A 23,198-nucleotide genomic window follows, 5' to 3' on the forward strand; every position below is an offset into this window, starting at 1 on the left:
TTGAATTTATGGTTTTTCTGAAAAATAATAAAAACAGAAAAGAAAATATTTTTGGATTTTTGGATTTTCTGAAAAATAATAAAAACAGAAAATTAAATGTAAACACTTGAAAGAGAAAGAAAGCTTTACAATATTATACAACCGAAACCATTCCTTAGAAAAGATGAAGCGAAATACACCGAGCGTTCGGTTCATTTCGGTTCCCAAAAAAAAAATTTAAGAGCCGAAATAGACCGAGCGTTCGGTTCATTTCGGTTCCCAAAAATTTAAGAGCCGAAATAGACCGAGCGTTCGGTTCATTTCGGTTCCCAAAAATTTAAGAGCCGAAATAGACCGAGCGTTCGGTTCATTTCGGTTCCCAAAAATTTAAGAACCGAAATAGACCGAGCGTTCGGTTCATTTCGGTTCCCGAAAATTCAAGAGCCGAAATAGACCGAGCATGCGCTCTATTTTGCTTATTCATTTTTAGTGATTAGAAGGAGGTTTCGGTGCTGACTCAACTTCCATCATTCCTAAGCCTTGGAGTATTTTGTTAAAGCTTGCTTCTGGTAAGGCCTTAGTGAAGATGTCAGCCAGTTGATCTGAGGACCGAACGAAGTGAATTTCAACATTTCCATCTTCAACGTGGTCCTTGATGAAGTGATATCTCAGTGCGATATGCTTTGTCTTGGAGTGTTGCACTGGATTGTGACATATTCGTATTGCACTTTCAGAGTCACAGTATAGAGGGATTTTCTTCATGCTCAAGCCATAATCTCTAAGTTGGCTTTGTATCCATATAACCTGTGATGTGCAGGATGCTGCAGCGATATACTCAGCTTCGGCTGTGGAGAGAGATACGCACGTCTATTTCTTTGACTGCCAACTGACAAGTTTGCCATCTAGGAACTAGCATCCACCTGTTGTGCTCTTTCGATCCAATCCACGTCCACCAAGATCAGCGTCTGAGAAAGCTTGAATAAAGAAGCCAGATTTTGCAGGATACCAAAGATCAAGAGACGAGGTTCGCTTTAAATACCGGAAGATATTTTTCACTGCAATCATATGAGGTTCTCTTGGATTAGCTTGAAACCTGGCGCAATAACAGACAGAAAACATTATGGATGGCCTACTAGCCGTTAGATACATTAGAGACCCTATCATTTGACAATAAAGAGTCATATCAACAGCTGGTTTCTCTAGAGATGGAGTCAGCTTCGTGCCAAATGCCATTGGAACCTTTACTTTGGAATCACCCGTCATGCCGAACTTTGTTAATAGAGTCTTCGTATATGCTTCCTGATAAATAAAGATGCCCTCTGGTCCCTGTCTTATATTCAATCCAAGGAAAAAGTTAATTGGACCCATTGCGCTCATTTCAAATTTAGTCTCCATCAACTTCCTAAATTCAGCTGTTAAGCTAGGATTCGTGGAGCCGAAGATGATGTCATCGACATAAATCTGAATTATCATTAAGTGTTCGCCTTCTTTCTTGTGAAAGAAGGTTGGGTCAACCGAACCTTGCTTGAATTTTTACATTTTGAGAAAACAAGTAAGAGTTTCATACCAGGCTCTCGGGGCTTGCTTCAATCCAGATACTGCTTTATCCAGAATATAGCAGTGATCAAGATACTTCTCGTTCACAAATCCGGGTGGTTGCTCAACATATACCGTTTCTTTTAGTTCTCCATTTAAGAAAGCGCATTTAACGTCCATTTGGAAAACTTCGAAGTTTTTGTGTGCAGCATATGCCAAAAAGATTCTTACAGATTCCAACCGTGCTATTGGAGCGAAGGTCTCTTCATAGTCTATCCCTTCTTCTTGGCAATACACTTTCACCACCAGTCTCGCTTTATTGCGAATAACATTTCCCTCTTTATCCAGTTTGTTTCGAAATACCCACTTTAAGCCGACTACAGATGCATCCTTTGGTGTGGGAATCAGTCTCCAAACACGATTACGTTCAAACTCATGAAGTTCGTCTTGCATAGCTTGCACCCAATCAGAGTGATCAAGAGCAGCATTTACCGTCTTCGGTTCTACTTTAGAGACAAACGAGTTGAACATGCAGTAGTTCGAGGGGTTCGATGATCTTTGTATTGATGCGAGTAGGACGACTTTTTCGGCTTTGCTTGCCCATTTCGCATGCTGCGCACAGATGTTCCTTGTCAAATTTGAGAACAGGAAGTCCACGCACGTGATCACCAAGCACCAGTTTATTGATATCTTTGAAGTTCAGGTGCGATAGTCTTCGGTGCCACAACCAGCTTTCATCTGAGTTCGCCTTTGACATCAAACATATTGCAGACTTTCCTTTTATCGGGTTGAGATTTAGGGGAAACATCTCCCATTTTCGATCAGATTTTAGCAGAATTTTCTTCGTTTGTTTTTCAATTATTTCGGAGCCTTCATCGTCAAACGAGACTTTCAAACCTGTTCCTGCCACTAGTTGAGAAATGCTGATGAGGTTATGCTGCAATCCTTCCATGTAGGCTACCCTTCGTATTGAGAATTCTCCGTTGGTGATCATCCCATATCCTTTGATCGTGCCGTAAGAGTTGTTTCCATATTTCACACATCCACCATCCTTAAGGGACCGAAACTCCCTAATTTCTTCCCTTCTCCCAGTCATGTGACGAGAGCAGCCACTGTCAATATACCATTCTTCGTCAAACTGCTCGTCACTGATAACCTGCAAAATTAAGCAGATTTAGGAACCCAAAGTCTCTTGGGCCCTGGTGAGACTTTTACAGAATAGGGAATTGCAACCGAAAGATCAACCATATATGTTCTTTTTATTAAAGTGGTTTCATCTTTTCGTTTGATGGTGTAAACTTTGATTTTATTTTTATCTTGTTTTAACTAGGGTGTGTTATTGTTAAATGGTTTCTCATTTGAGATTTTCTTTGGAGTCCTAGAGTTAGCTTCCATTCTGGTATTTTGGACTTCAGAATCTGAGTACAGCTTTCCCTTTCCTTTGACATCCTTCATAGAGTTGGATTTAGGATGTGAGTGAGGAGGATGGAATTTAGGACCGAAACTTGACTGTCGGTTCTGAGCTCTTGTGTTGGGACCGAAACTAGACTTTCGGTTCTGAGCTCTTGTGTTGGGACCGAAACTGGATCTTCGGTTTTTGGCGTAGTAGGAGCTGGGACCAAAACTTGTCTTTTGGTTCTCGTGACCACAAGTATTAGGGCCGAATCGGGTCGTTCAGTTCGCCTGACGGTGCGATTGATGTTGATTGCCAGAAAGAGACTTGGCATGTGCTTCCTTTTTGAGAGTAGAAGCTTTTTCAGAGCGAACATAAGAGGGGTTTTGTGAGTGCCAAAACTGATTTCTCTCATTGAGGTTCTTCATGTATCTTTTGTTCCTCTGGCGTTTCTGTTCAGCTAGTTGCTCTTGAGTCATGTGAATGTTAGCCTTAGGTTTCGCTTTCTTCTCATGAGCACTGGTTGTTGTTGATGAATCCCTGGTAGCTTTCAGTGGTTCCTCTGGTATATCTTTTGTACCACTTGTGCTGGGTTTGTCGAAGCTTGAGGGCTTGTTGAGGGGTTCGGGTATGTATCGTCCCTTAACTCTCCATGAGGTTTGCTCTGACAGACCTACTGTTTCATCTGCATTATCGATGGGAGCTAACCAGAAGAAGTTATCACACCCTTCAGCATTATCTTTGTCGACCATTGATGTTAACTTCGCCGTTTGCTTCTTAGTTACACCAGTCACAGCATATACTTGGTTTGGAGTCGTTTGAACCTTCAGATAGACAACAGCTTTTTCTTTGATCATCTTTGATTTGTCCTTTGACACCCGAGCGTATTCAACCGAATTTTCAGATATGAGGGGTTTTGTGGTTCGGGTTTGCTTTTAATGAATTCTGAACAATCGACAACGTCTTCTACAGAGATTTCACTCATCTCACTCTCCTCATCAAATTCAGAAGTGGTATCTAAATTGATTTTATTTTCTGAACTCAATTTGGCGTTTGATGAGTCAAATTTCTGTATAGTCTCGGTCTTTATTTTTAATTTATCATTTTCGTCCAGCAAATTTTTAAGCATGCACTTATGTTCTTTAGACTCAATGAAAGATTCAATTTTGTCCAGTCCGTATTTGTAAGTGACAGAGATTCCATCCGAGGACATTATAGATTCACATTCAGCAATGATTTCGTATATAGACGTTTAGCAATAAAAAAGAAAACATTTCGTTGTTTCAAAAATTTCAAATTGTCTCTTTGCAAATAAATAATTTCATCCCTAGCCCTACTCAACTCTAACTCCTTCTGTTGAATCCATATTCTTCTCTCCTCACTCTTGGAAGACTCCCTGCTGAGTTGGTCAGTTAGGTTATGTCACACCCTCAAAACCAAATGAACGGCGGAAACGTTCTGGGGTGGAGGATGTCATGTACAGTATCACAACAATGCAAGTAGTAAACAAGCAACAACATCATCCATTGCATTAATAATATAATTTCATACAAGTGTGTTCCGTTAAGTTTTAAAGACACCAAAACAATATACATCAAAATATAAGATGAGTCTTGAACGAGCTCCATCTTCTCAAAACCTGGCTCCGGTACCTGTCTACTGGTGACCTGAGAATACAAGTTATTTTGAAAGAGTTTATCAGCTTTAGAGCTGGTGAGTTCATAAGTATATTAGTGTCTGTGTTTGTATGAAAGCATTTGTAAGATGTTTTGTAAGATGTACTGTGTGTTTGTAAAAGTTTTGTATTTGTTTGAACTATCCTAGAAAACCCTATGTTTCCTACTAAAAGTAGCCTTCTACCAAGGCATCTAGTGTCTATGTGTGTATCCTTTGTAAAAGTGAGTATTTTCCCAAATCCGACTATCATTAACCAAAAATATAGTTATTACATTATTGTTTATTGTGTGAAATCATAAAGTAAAATGTAAAGGGAAAATGTTATAGTACTTTAATGTAGTATTATGAAACTACTGCTGTACTAACTACCTTAAGTTAATTGTATATTTTAAGGTAACATGTGATCGGCCTGTATCTTGCTACCGACTCAATAGTAAAGTGACAATGTAAGATGCCACAAAAATGACGTTTGGCACCCGTAGACTTGCAAGTCCCACTGTAGCGAGCAGCAAGGTGTAGGATAGTCAATCCAGTATAGATCTATACACAAACTCATACGCTCCCCAATTAAGGAGATTCTGATACAAAAACAGTCATGGCAGGTAGTGCCATGCCCTGTTTAATGGCTCACATAAATGTATTTATGTAAATGTTATGTGAATTGTGTGCTAGCTGTATTGTGTGTTCTTTCTCTGTCTAGCCTGTATGTTTGTTTCTCATCACTCTGTTTCATGTTTGTTTCTCATTATAGTATGTATTGACTCATGTATGAACTGACTCATTGTATGTTTCATCGTTCTAGTAATAGTATCTTCCTAAACTACCCCTATGGTAGCTTACTAGCAATGTATGAACATGTTTGTATACCCTTGCTACCCAAGGGTATGGAATTGAATGAAGGAAAACCTTTTGTATCTATATACATATACATAATATATAACTAGGATTCAAACGACCCTCGGACAACTAACCTTGATACCCCAAGACCACAATCAAACGAGAACAGGAAGTAGGGTAGACTAGCAGTCCTAAGTCCTTCTTAATCCTACTTATATAACTATATTTATATAGATACACATAATATAAGTTAAAAGAGGTTGATAACAAACCTTTTATATCTATATACATATACATAATATATAACTAGGATTCAAACGACCCTCGGACAACTAACCTTGATACCCCAAGACCACAATCAAACAAGAACAGGAAGTAGGGTAGACTAGCAGTCCTAAGTCCTTCTTAATCCTACTTATATAACTATATTTATATAGATACACATAATATAAGTTAAAAGAGTTTGATAAATGTATTTGACAATAAAAGAGTTTGTAAAACAGTTTAAGGTAAAACAGTTTGGTAAATAGTTTGAAAAGTAAGAAAACCATTTGCTTGGTAGTTATTAATCACATGTGATTGATATAATAACTACAATTGTTCAACTTGTATCCCCCCCCCCATAAAAGCATTTAAAAACATTTAAAAGGTTAATTAAGGGGTATGAACTCACCTATAGTTGGTGGTTTGGATGAACTGAAGAAATAGGATTGCTAGGTGTCAAGTGAAGACTTGTACACACACAATGATCCTATTTAACATATAAATACCACATATATGTATCTAATTAGACTTTAAACAACTAATTAGCAAAGTTAAGACATCCTAAGACAAGTTAAACACCTTATATAAGTGTTATTAGTCTCAAGGAATGCATCTAAGTGTTGTAGAACAATGCTATAGGGTTTAGGGTTCAAAAGAAACCCTAACTTGAGTTTACGGTTTTGTGACCTCAACCCAATGGGTTTACGGTCGTAAACCCTAGAGTTTACGGCCGTAAACTCCCCCTCTTTTGACCAATTGTTGATTTGAACGTTTCTAAGTCCATTGAAGTGTTTCCTCTTGAAGTATAAGCCTAAGGAAGAAGCTAGGGCACCATTTCACTCCTATTTGGAGTTTACGGCCCAAAGACCACATCACTTTGGGTTTACGGTCGTAAACCCTAGAGTTTACGGCCGTAAACTCTGATGGATGTTCGTATTTCGATGATTTCAAGTCCTTAACACATCAAGGTAAGGATCCAAGTTAGTTACTTAGGCTTAGGAAGGGACTAGGGACATTTTGGTCCCTTAAAAAAATGGGTTTACGGTTCAAGAACGTTCTTGAACCGTAAACACCATTTTCTTGGTGTTTCTTGGATGATTTCATGTTATAATGAAGTATAGCAAGCTTAAACACACTCTAGGATAGAAGTACTTACTATATGGAAGCTTGAAATGAGCCAAAATGCCAAGAACACTAGTGTGTGTTCTTGGTGTTCTTGGTGTTCTTGGTGAAAATGGAAAAATCAACCTTTTGGAATGATTTCACGGTTAGAAGGTTGTTAAAACACTAGATTAAGTGATCTACTAACTTGAAATGGTTGAAAACACTTACTAGATCGAGATGTGGAATAAATCCCGTGATGATACTTGAGAGGATTTGCTTTTGTTCTTGAGAAATTTGGAAAAATGATATAAAATGACAAGTGTCATATATATACCCCAAATTTTTGGGTTTTTGGCTGAAAATATTTTATTCCGGCAGTAAACTCCAATTTCTTGAAGTTTAGGAATAACAGTGGTGCACTATAACCCTAGGGCATCCTCTCTCCTGGTATCTCATAAAGTGTAAATCCTAAAATAATCAAACTTAATCCAAAAAGTCTGAAAATTTAACTGTAACTGATTTGACTCCTATTGAATTGACATGTTGTACAGAATAGAAATTTCGGGTTGTCACATCATCCCCTCCTTAGAAGGAATTTCGTCCCGAAATTAGAATTTAAGCAAATAAGTAGTTACAAAGAACTAAGTAAAAAGACGAGGATATTTCAGTTTCATCTGGTCCTCTCGCTCCCAAGTGAATTCAGGTCCTCGCTTGGCGTTCCAGCGAACCTTCACTATCGGGATGCGACTTTGTTTCGTTTGCTTGACCTCCCGGTCCATGATCTCTACTGGTTCTTCCACGAAGTTGAGGCTCTCGTTGATCTCGATCTCGTCGAGTGGAATTACAAGAGTCTCGTCGGACAGACACTTTTTCAAGTTCGAGACGTGGAAGGTAGAATGTACGTTACTGAGTTCGCTCGGTAAGTTAAGTTTGTAAGCTACTGGGCCGACTCTGGTAAGAATCTCGAAAGGCCCAATGTACCTTGGATTTAGCTTTCCACGCTTTCCGAAGCGTATCAAGCCCTTCCAGGGTGAGACCTTCAATAGAACATGGTCGCCCACCTGGAATTCCAACAGTTTCCTTTGTTTATCAGCGTAGCTTTTCTGTCGGTCTCTGGAGGCTTTCAGTCGTTCACGGATCTGAACGATCTTCTCCGTCGTTTCCCGTATGATCTCCGGACCTGTGAGAGTGCTTTCAGGAACTAGTCCCTGAGCTAACTGGGTATCACCCACCTCAGCCCAGCACAGAGGGGATCTGCACTTTCGGCCGTAGAGGGCCTCGAATGGAGCAGCCTTTATGCTTGTGTGATAACTGTTGTTGTAGGAAAATTCTACAAGGGGTAAATGAGTATCCCATGTTTTCCCAAAGTCAATCACACAGGCTCGCAACATGTCCTCTAAGGTTTGGATAGTCCTCTCACTTTGCCCGTCTGTCTGCGGATGGTAGGCTGTACTCATGTCCAGCCTAGTTCCTAAGGAACCTTGTAGCGATTGCCAGAACCTAGAAGTGAACCTACTATCTCTGTCCGAGATAATGGATATAGGAACACCATGCAATCGTACAATCTCTCTAATGTAAGTTCTTGTAAGCTTCTCCATCTTGTCTGTCTCTTTGATAGGCAGGAAGTGCGCGGACTTGGTCAATCTGTCGACGATGACCCATATGGTATCAAGTCCACCCGTTGTCTTGGGCAACTTGGTTATGAAATCCATAGTGATCCGCTCCCACTTCCATTCTGGGATCTCAGGCTGTTGAAGAAGACCTGAGGGTTTCTGGTACTCGACCTTGACCTTTGCGCAAGTAAGGCATTTACTTACGAAGGTAGCAATCTCTGCTTTCATGTTAGGCCACCAGTATAACTTTTTAAGATCCAGATACATCTTATCTGAACCTGGGTGAACGGAATGACGAGTGTTATGCGCCTCCTTCATGACCAAATCTCTGAAACCACCAAGTTTCGGGGTCCAGATCCGGTTCATGAGATAATAAGCTCCGCCACCTTTGACTTCCAAGTTCTTATCCATCCCTCGCAGGGATTCATTGGTCACATTTTCAGGCTTCAAAGCGTCGAGCTGAGCTGCCTGTATTTGTGTGGATAAGTGTGAATGGATAGTCATAGTCAATGACTTGACTTTACGACCAGAATATTCTTTCCGACTTAGGGCGTCAGCTACTACATTGGCCTTGCCGGGATGATAACGAATTTCGCATTCGTAGTCACTGAGTAGCTCGACCCACCGTCGTTGTCTCATGTTGAGCTCCTTCTGATCGAATATGTGTTGTAGGCTCTTGTGGTCTGTAAAGATTGTGCTCTTCGTACCGTACAGGTAGTGTCTCCAGATCTTCAAACCAAAAATAACTGCTCCCAGTTCAAGATCGTGCGTCGTATAGTTGACCTCATGTGTTTTTAGCTGTCTCGAGGCATAGGCGATGACCTTACCTCGCTGCATCAGAACACATCCGAGACCTTGGTTCGATGCATCGCAATAGACAACGAAGTCTTCTATCCCTTCGGGGAGGGACAGTATTGGTGCAGTGCACAAGGCTCGTTTGAGCGTTTGGAACGCTCTCTCCTGCTTTTCTTCCCAGTCAAAGGATACGCCCTTCTGGGTAAGTGTTGTAAGAGGCTTTGCAATGCGGGAGAAGTTCTGAATGAACCGGCGATAGTAGCCAGCGAGGCCTAGAAATTGACGAATTTCTGTAGGCGTCTTCGGTGCTGACCAGCTCTCAATGGCTTTGATTTTGGATGGGTCTACGTGGATTCCCTCTTCGCTAACCACGTGCCCTAAGAATTCGACTCGTCGGATCCAAAATTCGCATTTCGAGAATTTCGCATACAGCTTCTCCGCGCGCAGGGTTTCTAAGACTTGTCGCAGATGTTGACTATGTTCTTCCTTACTACGAGAGTAGATAAGTATGTCATCGATGAAGACGATGACGAACTGATCCAAGTAAGGACGACATACCCTATTCATTAAGTCCATGAATACAGCGGGCGCGTTTGTTAATCCGAACGGCATCACTACGAATTCGTAGTGCCCATAACGAGTTCGGAAGGCTGTCTTTGGAACATCCTCCCATAGCACTCGTAACTGGTGATATCCGGATCTTAAGTCGATTTTGGAAAAGAAATTCGCCCCTTGAAGTTGATCGAATAAATCGTCTATCCGAGGCAAAGGATAACGATTCTTGACGGTCAGTTTGTTGAGCTCCCTGTAGTCGATGCACATACGAAAAGATCCGTCTTTCTTTTTGACGAACAAGACTGGAGCTCCCCAAGGTGAGAAGCTTGGTCTTATAAAGCCCTTGCTGAGCAGTTCGTTAAGTTGACAGGATAGTTCTTGCATCTCTGCAGGTGCTAGACGATAAGGCGATTTGGCTACGGGAGTAGCCCCTGGAACTAAGTCGATTCTGAACTCGACTTGTCGTTGCGGAGGTAATCCTGGTAGCTCTTCTGGAAAGATGTCGGGAAAGTCGTGTACTACTGGAATGTTCTTGATGTCTTTCGCTTCTTGGCTCACATCGACCACATGAGCAAGGAATGCGCGACATTCCTTTCGCAAGAATTTCTGAGCTTGAATGCTCGAGATGATACGAAGGTTTGTGCCGGGTTTGTCGCCATAAACTACTAGGGTTTCGCCAGACGAAAGATTAAGGCGGACTGCCTTTTCGTAACACATGATGTCGGCACGCTGAAGACTCAACCAATCCATGCCAATGATGACGTCGAAACTTTTAATTGAGACTGGCATGAGATCGATCGAGAATGAATGGCTATCTAAAGTTAAGGTACACCCTATGTAAATGCAGCTAGTGCTCTCTGTCTTCCCATTAGCCATTTCTACTGTGAACGGTTCTTTGAGTGCTCGTGATTTTTGCTTAAGTAAATGAGCAAATTTCTGATTCACGAAGCTTCTCTCCGCTCCACTATCTAATAGTATACAAGCATAAGAGTTGTCGAGGAGAAACGTACCAGTGACCACTGTGGGGTCGGCAACCGCCTCCTCATGGCCTATAGCCAGAACTCTTCCTACTCCACCGACATTCCCTGCCTTGGGGCAGTTCCTCTTGTAGTGGCCCACATCGCCACAGTTGTAGCAAGATTGGCCCACTCCAGCGCCGGGGACTTGGGTGATTGGCCTCGCCGGAGATTTACAGAAACGGGCTGTATGCCCCTTCCTGTTGCAGTTTACACACTGCATGTCCCGACAGGCTCCCATATGATGGTAGTTGCACTTGTTGCATAAAGGCAAACTTCCAGAATACTGCTTTATTGGAATAGCAGCAGTGGCAGGTGCTGTCGCACTATGAATTGCCACTGTCTGCAGTTTCTTCGCAGCCTTCTTCTTTTTCTTGTCCTCCCAGAATTTCCGCTTGGACTCTGCAGTTCTGGCGGTTTCTGAGATGGCCAGGGTGGTTGTTGCAGCCGGGGTACGGGCCCCGTGGTCAACTAGCTGTTGTGCCAGTCGCTTGGCACTATCAAATGTAGTAGGGCGTGATGACAATACATTTCCCTGGTATGGTGGCACCAGCCCCCATATATACCTCTCGATCTTCTTTCCCTCCGTATGAATCTTGTTGGGACAGAGGGCCACCAGTTCACAGAACCTGGCGGTATATGCTACGATGTCGGTGCCTTTCATGGTTAGGCGCCAAAGTTCTTCCTCTAGCTTTTGGATCTCGCCCCTCGGGCAGTACTCCTCAATCATGAGGTCTTTTAAAGTATCCCAGCCCATATCATTTGCCACTGTAAGAGATAGTGACTTAACATGGCTATTCCACCATGTTAGGGCTCTGGTTTCAAAGGTGCAAGCAGCGAACTTCACCTTGCTCCCTTCTGGACAGGAGCAGATTGCGAAAACCGATTCGGTTTTCTCAAACCATTGCGAGAGTACAATGACTCCGCCAGTTCCTCTGAATGATAATGGCTTGCAGTTTGTAAAGTCTTTGTAGGAGCACTCTCTCGAGCGCACAGGGGTTTCAACCTGTATTGTTGGAATAGGAGTCCCTCCTCTAGTGGAACTTGAAGAATGATATTCAGCCATGGCTGTTGCCACAGCCGCAGCTACAGCAGCATTGAGGGCTGCTGTATCAAATTGAGGAATAGGTGGTGGAGGATTACGTCTTGTTGATTTACGTGGAGGCATCTTTTAGCTGAAAGTTTATAATGAATAAAATATTGAAAAGAATTTGACATGAACATTGATGAGAATGACTCATGGACTAACTCTCCATAGCCCAACAGCATAATTAAATGGAATACTTGAATGAAAATGAAAGCATTTGGATAATAATTTCCATTAGATTTTCATATCTGTCAAAGATATTGGAATTACAGATGTAATGAGTTTGGGGAAAAATGACCTAGAAGTAGGTCTTACATCATCCAAGATGGGAAAAATTTTGACAGCATACTACCAAATCAAAACCTAGCAGGTCTAAGATTTATAAGGATAGGAAATTAGACTTAAGTTTTTACATAACTAAGTTATATCCAAAAGAGAAGTCGGTAAAATTTTAACGACGACAAGAACTGCTTGAGTGAGTCCTTGAATCCGATAGGAGACGCTCTATGTCCCTCACACGCCTATCAGACCTTGCTTGCCGAGCTCGAAGTTCCCTGACTTCGGCTCGGGTTTCAGCAAGTTCCCTCTGAAGCATTGCATTGCTAACCTGAGCCCTTTCATGAGCGGACTCCAGCTGGCGTATGCGGACAGTGTTAATACTAGAATTGGCATCCACTTCTACTACCCGGTCGATAGCTGCTCGACCCTGCTCGGTGTTCCGAGCAATCCTACGAACCATGATAGGTAGGACCCTATCAGCTGAACCTCCCTCAGTAATGTTGTAGAAGCTTCTGTCTCCATCGTAGGGAAAAGGTTGACCTTGTTCCTGACTCCACCTATTCAAGTTTGTGGCCCACAAAGGTGTGGGTCCTTGAAATGCGGGACGAGAGTTTGGGTTTTGAACAGCTGGGGGTTGGTTGTTGACTTCTGGCTCCGAGTCGGAACCATCAGAAAAAAAAAATTCAGCTTCATAATCATCTAAAGGAATTGGGTGATTATCTTCTGGTTCTTCTTCCAGCCATTCTGCGTTGTCGTGGTTGGGAAAGTACGGGTCTCTAGGAAGATAAAATCCAGCCATTAAATCTACGCGAGAAAATGATATAAGAAATAACTAAATTAAACTAACTAACTAATTAAATAATTATAAGATGATCTTTATCAGTTGCCTCAATACTTGTTTAAAGCATACCAGTTATATGTCATGCAGACGGGATAGACCTTCGAATAAGTGACCCTAACCCTAAGCCCACAACCAAACAAGGAACAGGAAGTAAGGCAAAGATCACAGATTCTAAGTCTATAACATCCTAGTACATATAACTTTAGTGTATCCACTAAACAACCATTGATATACTAATAAAGACCTTTAGTTCTCGAAAAAGTAATTATAGTGACACAAAATACTCCTATAGTATTTTAAGTTTAATGTTTTGTTCTACTGTTCTTGTTGTAGAAGTGTTGGTAAGTTTTTAGACTTGTTGCAACCTCACAACCACACTTAGGCACACGCTAATCACTCCTCGGATAATGTAGTTGATCAGGCTACATCTTCCCAGGGTTGACCATATGTCTCTAAGTATGCTTATGCTGTCCACCAATCGTAATACTTTTGTTCTGTCCTAGTGACACTGATTTTAGTATGAATGCAGGTAGGTATACTTTATTAAATATTTTATTATTTAAAGTATAAACTCTTCATCAGAGTATTTTAAATCCCGCTTGTGTTTATAGTTCGTATATCTTTTATGGGTTGATACACTCGATTCACTATAAACAATGCTCTGATACCAATCTGTCACACCCTCAAAACCAAATGAACGGCGGAAACGTTCTGGGGTGGAGGACGTCATGTACAGTATCACAACAATGCAAGTAGTAAACAAGCAACAACATCATCCATTGCATTAATAATATAATTTCATACAAGTGTGTTCCGTTAAGTTTTAAAGACACCAAAACAATATACATCAAAATATAAGATGAGTCTTGAACGAGCTCCATCTTCTCAAAACCTGGCTCCGGTACCTGTCTACTGGTGACCTGAGAATACAAGTTATTTTGAAAGAGTTTATCAGCTTTAGAGCTGGTGAGTTCATAAGTATATTAGTGTCTGTGTTTGTATGAAAGCATTTGTAAGATGTTTTGTAAGATGTACTGTGTGTTTGTAAAAGTTTTGTATTTGTTTGAACTATCCTAGAAAACCCTATGTTTCCTACTAAAAGTAGCCTTCTACCAAGGCATCTAGTGTCTGTGTGTGTATCCTTTGTAAAAGTGAGTATTTTCCCAAATCCGACTATCATTAACCAAAAATATAGTTTTTACATTATTGTTTATTGTGTGAAATCACAAAGTAAAATGTAAAGGGAAAATGTTATAGTACTTTAATGTAGTATTATGAAACTACTGTTGTACTAACTACCTTAAGTTAATTGTATATTTTAAGGTAACATGTGATCGGCCTGTATCTTGCTACCGACTCAATAGTAAAGTGACAATGTAAGATGCCACAAAAATGACGTTTGGCACCCGTAGACTTGCAAGTCCCACTGTAGCGAGCAGCAAGGTGTAGGATAGTCAATCCAGTATAGATCTATACACAAACTCATACGCTCCCCAATTAAGGAGATTCTGATACAAAAACAGTCATGGCAGGTAGTGCCATGCCCTGTTTAATGGCTCACATAAATGTATTTATGTAAATGTTATGTGAATTGTGTGCTAGCTGTATTGTGTGTTCTTTCTCTGTCTAGCCTGTATGTTTGTTTCTCATCACTCTGTTTCATGTTTGTTTCTCATTATAGTATGTATTGACTCATGTATGAACTGACTCATTGTATGTTTCATCGTTCTAGTAATAGTATCTTCCTAAACTACCCCTATGGTAGCTTACTAGTAATGTATGAACATGTTTGTATACCCTTGCTACCCAAGGGTATGGAATTGAATGAAGGAAAACCTTTTGTATCTATATACATATACATAATATATAACTAGGATTCAAACGACCCTCGGACAACTAACCTTGATACCCCAAGACCACAATCAAACGAGAACAGGAAGTAGGGTAGACTAGCAGTCCTAAGTCCTTCTTAATCCTACTTATATAACTATATTTATATAGATACACATAATATAAGTTAAAAGAGGTTGATAACAAACCTTTTATATCTATATACATATACATAATATATAACTAGGATTCAAACGACCCTCGGACAACTAACCTTGATACCCCAAGACCACAATCAAACAAGAACAGGAAGTAGGGTAGACTAGCAGTCCTAAGTCCTTCTTAATCCTACTTATATAACTATATTTATATAGATACACATAATATAAGTTAAAAGAGTTTGATAAATGTATTTGACAATAAAAGAGTTTGTAAAACAGTTTAAGGTAAAACAGTTTGGTAAATAGTTTGAAAAGTAAGAAAACCATTTGCTTGGTAGTTATTAATCACATGTGATTGATATAATAACTACAATTGTTCAACTTGTATCCCCCCCCTATAAAAGCATTTAAAAACATTTAAAAGGTTAATTAAGGGGTATGAACTCACCTATAGTTGGTGGTTTGGATGAACTGAAGAAATAGGATTGCTAGGTGTCAAGTGAAGACTTGTACACACACAATGATCCTATTTAACATATAAATACCACATATATGTATCTAATTAGACTTTAAACAACTAATTAGCAAAGTTAAGACATCCTAAGACAAGTTAAACACCTTATATAAGTGTTATTAGTCTCAAGGAATGCATCTAAGTGTTGTAGAACAATGCTATAGGGTTTAGGGTTCAAAAGAAACCCTAACTTGAGTTTACGGTTTTGTGACCTCAACCCAATGGGTTTACGGTCGTAAACCCTAGAGTTTACGGCCGTAAACTCCCCCTCTTTTGACCAATTGTTGATTTGAACGTTTCTAAGTCCATTGAAGTGTTTCCTCTTGAAGTATAAGCCTAAGGAAGAAGCTAGGGCACCATTTCACTCCTATTTGGAGTTTACGGCCCAAAGACCACATCACTTTGGGTTTACGGTCGTAAACCCTAGAGTTTACGGCCGTAAACTCTTATGGATGTTCGTATTTCGATGATTTCAAGTCCTTAACACATCAAGGTAAGGATCCAAGTTAGTTACTTAGGCTTAGGAAGGGACTAGGGACATTTTGGTCCCTTAAAAAAAATGGGTTTACGGTTCAAGAACGTTCTTGAACCGTAAACACCATTTTCTTGGTGTTTTTTGGATGATTTCATGTTATAATGAAGTATAGCAAGCTTAAACACACTCTAGGATAGAAGTACTTACTATATGGAAACTTGAAATGAGCCAAAATGCCAAGAACACTAGTGTGTGTTCTTGGTGTTCTTGGTGTTCTTGGTGAAAATGGAAAAATCAACCTTTTGGAATGATTTCACGGTTCGAAGGTTGTTAAAACACTAGATTAAGTGATCTACTAACTTGAAATGGTTGAAAACACTTACTAGATCGAGATGTGGAATAAATCCCGTGATGATACTTGAGAGGATTTGCTTTTGTTCTTGAGAAATTTGGAAAAATGATATAAAATGACAAGTGTCATATATATACCCCAAATTTCTGGGTTTTTGGCTGAAAATATTTTATTCCGGCAGTAAACTCCAATTTCTTGAAGTTTAGGAATAACAGTGTTGCACTATAACCCTAGGGCATCCTCTCTCCTGGTATCTCATAAAGTGTAAATCCTAAAATAATCAAACTTAATCCAAAAAGTCTGAAAATTTAACTGTAACTGATTTGACTCCTATTGAATTGACATGTTGTACAGAATAGAAATTTCGGGTTGTCACAGGTTAGAATTGGCTAAGCGAGTTTGCATAAGACTACCACTTAAATTGGAAAACTTGGATTTTAAATCATTTAAGTCTTTTTCATAGTTTGTTATTGGTACTTTATGAGATTCTAGGATAGTTTGTACCTTCTTGATCAACTGATCGTAGTCGCTGATCTTTTCACTCATGGGCTTGGCTGCGAAACATCTGTCTTCCATGACCTTCGCTTCCTCATGCTTACTTTCGGTTGTAACCATTAAGCATCTCCCAGCCGACTCAGCAACCCCTTCTCTCGCTACATATGCTCTTCCATGCGAGGGTTGACGAGCGGTCGTTGTCGCGTCAAAAATAAAACCTTATTTCCACTAATCTAGCGAGTGGTAAGTAAGGGTCGGATCCAGGGAAGCTTATGGTTAATAGTTTAGTTACTATTTTGATTTAACGATAAAGAAATGATGATTAATTTGAGATTTATAAATATGATGACAAACAAAAAAAATATGATTTTAATTCAATTAAAAAAAATGATCGCTTCCGGTGTCAGAATTAATAATTATATGAATTAGAAATGAGTGTTATTAATTTTTCATAGCCGATTCAATTAAAGTCTAAGTCAAAAATAGAAAATAAGTGTAACCGCACCCTCCGTCCTACACACCGCTATTGGATGATTTGGCACGGTGGGGAGATCACTTAAAATTGTTTTAAACTTGGGACAATTAATTGATAAATGAATAAAATAAGTGTAACGATTTTATAATGTTAAAAACATAAAAAAAATCCACAAATAATATTCAACAAATTCAAATGTTCACACCCAAAAATAATACAATAAGTAAGAATTAAAACCTACTCCCGGTTGCGATCACGAGAGGATTTAGCCGCACATTGTAGACTTATACAAACTCATATTTGTATTCTTGAATTCTTGATGTCTTGATCTTGAATCTTGAAAAGTCTTGAATCTTTGATGGCTTGAATTCTTTGGAAAAAGAAAAGAATTTGGAAGACTAAAATTCTTCCAAAAAAATATAGAAATTTCCTAAAGAAAGTGGTGGTATGAAAATAGGTTGGTATAAGAGATATATGAAGTATGTAAGAGTGTATGAGTGTGTAAGAGGGTGTGTAAGAATGTAAGAGGTGTGTTTGAAATGGTGATTTTGAGGTGGTATTTATAGTGAATTTTTGGAAAATTAAATACCAAAAAGAATGAAATAAAGCTAGGAATATTAAGCTTTTAGATTGCATCTAAGATCCAATCTAAATCTTATGAAAAAGAATTCAAAAGAATTAAAAAGATGGAATTATTTGGATCTAGGAATATTAAGCTTTTAGATTGGCTCGGGTGGCTCCGGCTGAGCTCGGCTTCGGCTTCGGCTTGGCTTGGCTTCGCTGGGGCCTTTTCTTTTCTTTTTCATTTTTTTTAAATTAATTTTAATTAAATAAATTCAATTTAATTACTATAAATTAATTAGAGAATAATTAATTATTTCCCACTAATTTATTTTAATTAAACCTCATTAATTAATTTAAATTCTTTTTATTTTTATTTTTAAAAACATGATTTTTATATATTATTTTTATTTTGATTTTATTAAAAATACATTTAATTAAATTAAATTATTTAGAAAATAATAAAATTATTATTTCCTAAATAAATCATTTTAATTAAATTATAATTATTTTAAAAATACAATTTTTCATTTTTTTATTTTGTTTTCTCGTCTTTCCAAACACGAACATCTTCAATTCTTTTGTTTTCAATCTTGATTTCTCTTCGTGTAATTCCTTGAACTTCTTTTTGCATCTTTTTGTACCATTTTCATCATATTTACCACCTACAAACATAATTCAAATACATGTCAAAGTAGCACCATTCTTAGATAAAATCGGTTATTTTACATAAATTATAGTATATTAAGCGTGATGTAAAATATACCGATCAAACCTCCCCAACTTATCTCTTTCTCGTCCCGAGAAAGATCCAAATGTAATTGATTAGCGTGCTAGAAAACTTCTTTGATGTTTTTGAAAACTAAAGATATGAATTATAAACTAGTTTTCACATGGAACCATAACAGAATTAAATAACACCAATCAATACCACCTGATCAAGATATAGCAACAAATGTTAGGATGAGGTCACATTTCTTTCTTTGAAGTGGGGACGTGTTTACACTCAAGGTCGATTTAAAGATATCGTTTTACCATAGGCTTGATCTACCTCTACTTAGTGACTGCTTAAATATCAATCAAACGGACTTTCAGGTTGTAATGTTCGGCTAAGGGTAGGGTAGGGATGTTTTTGGATTGGTGACTTGGGTCTTTTAGACTTTAAGAGCACAACAAAGATAATTATTACAACTCGATAAATACAATACAACTATATACAAACATTAATAACATCTACAACTTATCTAACATGACTCAAAACGTTTAGATAAGACAAAAATCTTTTTGGATTATGTTCAACTTAAAAATCATGACATTATTTGAATATGTCATTTCAAATTAAAATTGTATTATTAACAAAAACACAAAAGTTATTCAAACTAAAATGCTTGGTTCTGGTTTTCTTTTCTTTTTTTTTTTCAATCTTTTTTTTTTTTGCACAGCAAAACCCCAAAGTGTATATATATGGACTCAACTTGAAACAAAAATTGCAAACGTTTACAAACATATAAAATATTTCTAACTAACCTTCACTAACGCTATACTTTTATTTTTAACATTTTTTTTTAACACAACAGATATATATCAAAATATGGAAGCTCAAACTTTGGATTTGTTTCTAAACTTTGATTTTCTAAAAATAACAAATAACACATAAAAAATCTCACATCATACAACTTTAAACTTAGGCTTAGATTTTCTAAAAATGTCGAAAATTTGTGTAAAATGTTTCGAACAACGTTAATTTCTTGATATCTAACCTTAAGTTTATAAAACTATAAATACTTACATAAACAAAAAGAGAACATTCAAATAAAGGGGTAGCTGTCTTCTTTTTCAATTTATATATATATATATATATATATATATATATATATATATATATATATATATATATATATATATATATATATATATATTTAAACCAATTTTTTTAGAACCAAGCAAGAGAAATTTTCTGAAATTTCACAATTTATTTGACTCGCTAAAATATGAACAATATATATAACAAATACATACACGAAAATGATAAAACTTTGCTTATAAAGTCGAAAGACATGGTAGGAAAGTGTTTGGGATATGGCTTAAATCTGCTTAAGAAACGAACTGGCTAAGGCTCAAAGTGGTTAACAACAGGGATTTTAAATACAAATGGGTAGGCTTAAGGCTTAATTGGCTAAAAATAAAAATAAATGAATTGCCTTTATCATTTTGATATTCAGTATTCTTAAAATAGAGTTAAAACAAGTTCTAGAAAGCTGATCTACTGCATGAAATGTATCAGTCTGTTACGGTCCACTTTCTCACTGTTATGCATCCTATTGTTTGTTTCTATATCCATACAAGTAATACTAATTGGTGCTTCAAAATGTTTTTTTTTCATGTTTCCTGCTATAATTTGGTAAAAGCACACTAACATACTAACACAATTACATTCTTTCCTTTTTGGGAAAATTTCTTATTTATATTAAAAAAAATCACACAAAACAAACAAAAAATCGAGATCACCTGATAGTTCTTGGTAGAGGAGGCTTTTATATCTTCAAAAATATGAGAAAAATGTTGAATTTTTTTTTCTTGTTGGGCTCGATCAAAACCAAAAATTGAAGCATATTTGGTTTGTCGCCTTTTTCTCATTTAAGTGTACCTCCCCAACTTTAAACTTTGCATCGTCCTCGATGTAAAACACAAAAGAAAACCATAAAACAATAAAATGAAATAAACCACAAACACACCAAATAAAATAAATCCATCATTTTTGCTGAGGATCGCGATTGCACTTGGCATGTGCAACAAGCCTTTTAAACCCCTAGGTTACCCTAGTGGACGAGTGAAGTCTCGTGAGGGTTTGCAGTGAACATAACCACAAAGTTCTCGGGTTGCCTCCCGAAGTAGCGCTAAGTTTAACGTCTTCAGCCAGACGTGTTACCTCGAAGCAAAAACTAGATGACGTAAGTGGGTTGTTCTTGTAAAAAGTCAACCCGTTCTACTTGTACCTCATGTCGTGTGGCGGATGAAATATAGGGCTTGAGACGATGCCCGTTTACTTTGAATGACTCACCGCCTTTTTCATCTTTGATCTCAATCGCTCCGTGAGGTGAAACATCAACTACTTCATATGGTCCTGACCATTTGCTTTTCAATTTCCCGGGAAAAAGCTTTAATCGTGAATTAAATAGCCACACTTTTTGTCCTTTTTCAAAAGTTTTGATCTTTAATTTTGCATCGTGGAATGCTTTCATCTTGGACTTATATGTGACAGCATTATTGTATGCCTCATCCCGGAGTTCTTCCAGTTCACTCAATTGTAGTTTTCGTTCCTTTCCTGCTTGATCATACTCCAAATTTACTTCTTTGATGGCCCACAATGCTCGATGTGCTAACTCAACCGGTAAGTGACATCCTTTTCCATAAACAAGTCTATAAGGGGTTGTGCCAATCGGTGTTTTGAAAGCAGTCCGATAGGCCCAAAGCGCATCGTCTAGTCTTTGCGGTCAGGTCTAACGGTTTTTTGTAAAATTTCTTTGATCTGTCGATTAGACACTTCCACTTGACCACTTGTTTGAGGGTGGTAAGGTGTGGCAATTCTATGATTCACACCATATTGTTTGAGTAGTTTGCCAAATTTAAAGTTTTTAAAATGTGACCCCCCATCACTGATGATCACACGAGGGATACCATGTCTCACAAAAATATTTTTCTTGACAAACTTACAAACAACATGGTGATCATTTGTTTTGGTGGCCTCGGCTTCAATCCACTTTGAGACATAATCGACAGCCACCAAAATATAAATATTGCCGAAAGAAGTTGGAAAAGGACCCATAAAGTCAATTCCCCACACATCAAATATTTCAACAACCAAGATGGGGTTCAATGGCATTTGGTCTCTTTTTGAGATCCCCCCAACTTGTTGGCATTTCAAACAGGATTTAACAAACACATGCGCATCACGAAAAATTGTTGGCCAGAAGAAACCCGTGTCTAGAACTCTGTGACCCGTCTTTTGAGCACTGAAATGTCCTCCACATGCGTATGAGTGACAATGAGCCAATAAATCTTGAATTTCATGGTCAGGGACACATCTCCGAATTATTTGATCTGGTCCAATCTTGAATAAGTCTGGATTGTCCCAAATAAACCGTTTTGCTTGTGCCATGAAATGTTTCATCTTTTGCTTTGTCCAATACTCTGGTATTTTTCCTGTAGCCAAATAATTCACAATATTAGCAAACCAAGGTAATCCATTGATGTTCAATAATTGTTCATCGGGAAAGGTATCCCGAATTTCTTCCTTGAAAGTGCTTGATACATCAATGGGGAGTCTGGACAAGTGATCAGCTACTACATTATCACTTCCTTTCTTATCCTGAATTTCTAAGTCAAATTCTTGTAGTAGCAATATCCATCTAATAAGCCTCGGTTTTGCATCTTTCTTTTGCATGAGATGACGCAAAGCACTATGGTCCGTAAAAACAACGACTTTTGACCCCCAAACATATGAGCGAAATTTGTCTAAAGCAAAGACAACTGCTAACAACTCTTTTTCCGTTGTTGTGTAATTCAATTGTATATCGGAAAAAGTTTTGCTAGCATAAGAGATTACAACGGGATTTTTATTCACCCGTTGCCCCAATACAGCACCAACCGCATAATCACTTGTGTCACACATGATTTCAAAAGGTTGTGACCAATCAGGTGATCGCAATATTGGTGCTTGGGAAAGTTGTCCCTTTAGATTTTAAAAGGATTTCATACACGATTCATCAAAAGAAAATGGTGCGTCTTTAGAGAGCAAATTGCATAAAGGTTTTGAAATCGCACTAAAATTTTTGATGAATCGTCTATAAAAACCTGCATGTCCAAGAAAAGATCTCACGCCTTTGACATTTGTGGGAGGTGGTAGTAAGGAAATAAGTTGTACTTTGGCATGGTCAACTTCAAATCCTCTTTCAGAAACAACATGCCCAAGTACAACTCCTTCTTTAACCATGAAATGACTTTTCTCCCAACTTAAAACCAAGTTTGTCTCCGTGCAACGTTTCAAAACTTTTACCAATTGTTGGAGACATGTGTCAAATGTTGATCCAAAAATAGAGAAATCATCCATAAAAATTTCCAAGGACTCCCCGACCATGTCTGAAAAAATACTAGTCATGAATCTTTAAAAAGTGGCAGGGGCATTACATAATCCGAATGGCATTCGTCGGAATGCGAAAGTACCATAGGGACATGTAAAAGTAGTCTTGGCTTGGTCTTCAGGATGTATAGGTATTTGATTGTATCCAGAATACCCATCCAGAAAAACAATAAAACTTTTGACCTGATAATTTCTCTATTATTTGGTCAATGAATGGTA

General features: G+C 38.2%; 1 pseudogene; it reads right to left on the bottom strand.

Annotated features, from left to right (window-relative positions):
• Positions 1–21,320: 21,320 nt before the first annotated feature.
• On the bottom strand, positions 21,321–22,976 carry LOC145164514 (uncharacterized; annotated as a pseudogene).
• Positions 22,977–23,198: the final 222 nt, after the last annotated feature.

This window comes from Lactuca virosa, chromosome 3, assembly GCF_052849685.1.
Source record: "Lactuca virosa cultivar CGN04683 chromosome 3, Lactuca_virosa_CGN04683_v6, whole genome shotgun sequence".
In the NCBI taxonomy this organism is placed as follows: Eukaryota; Viridiplantae; Streptophyta; class Magnoliopsida; order Asterales; family Asteraceae; genus Lactuca; species Lactuca virosa.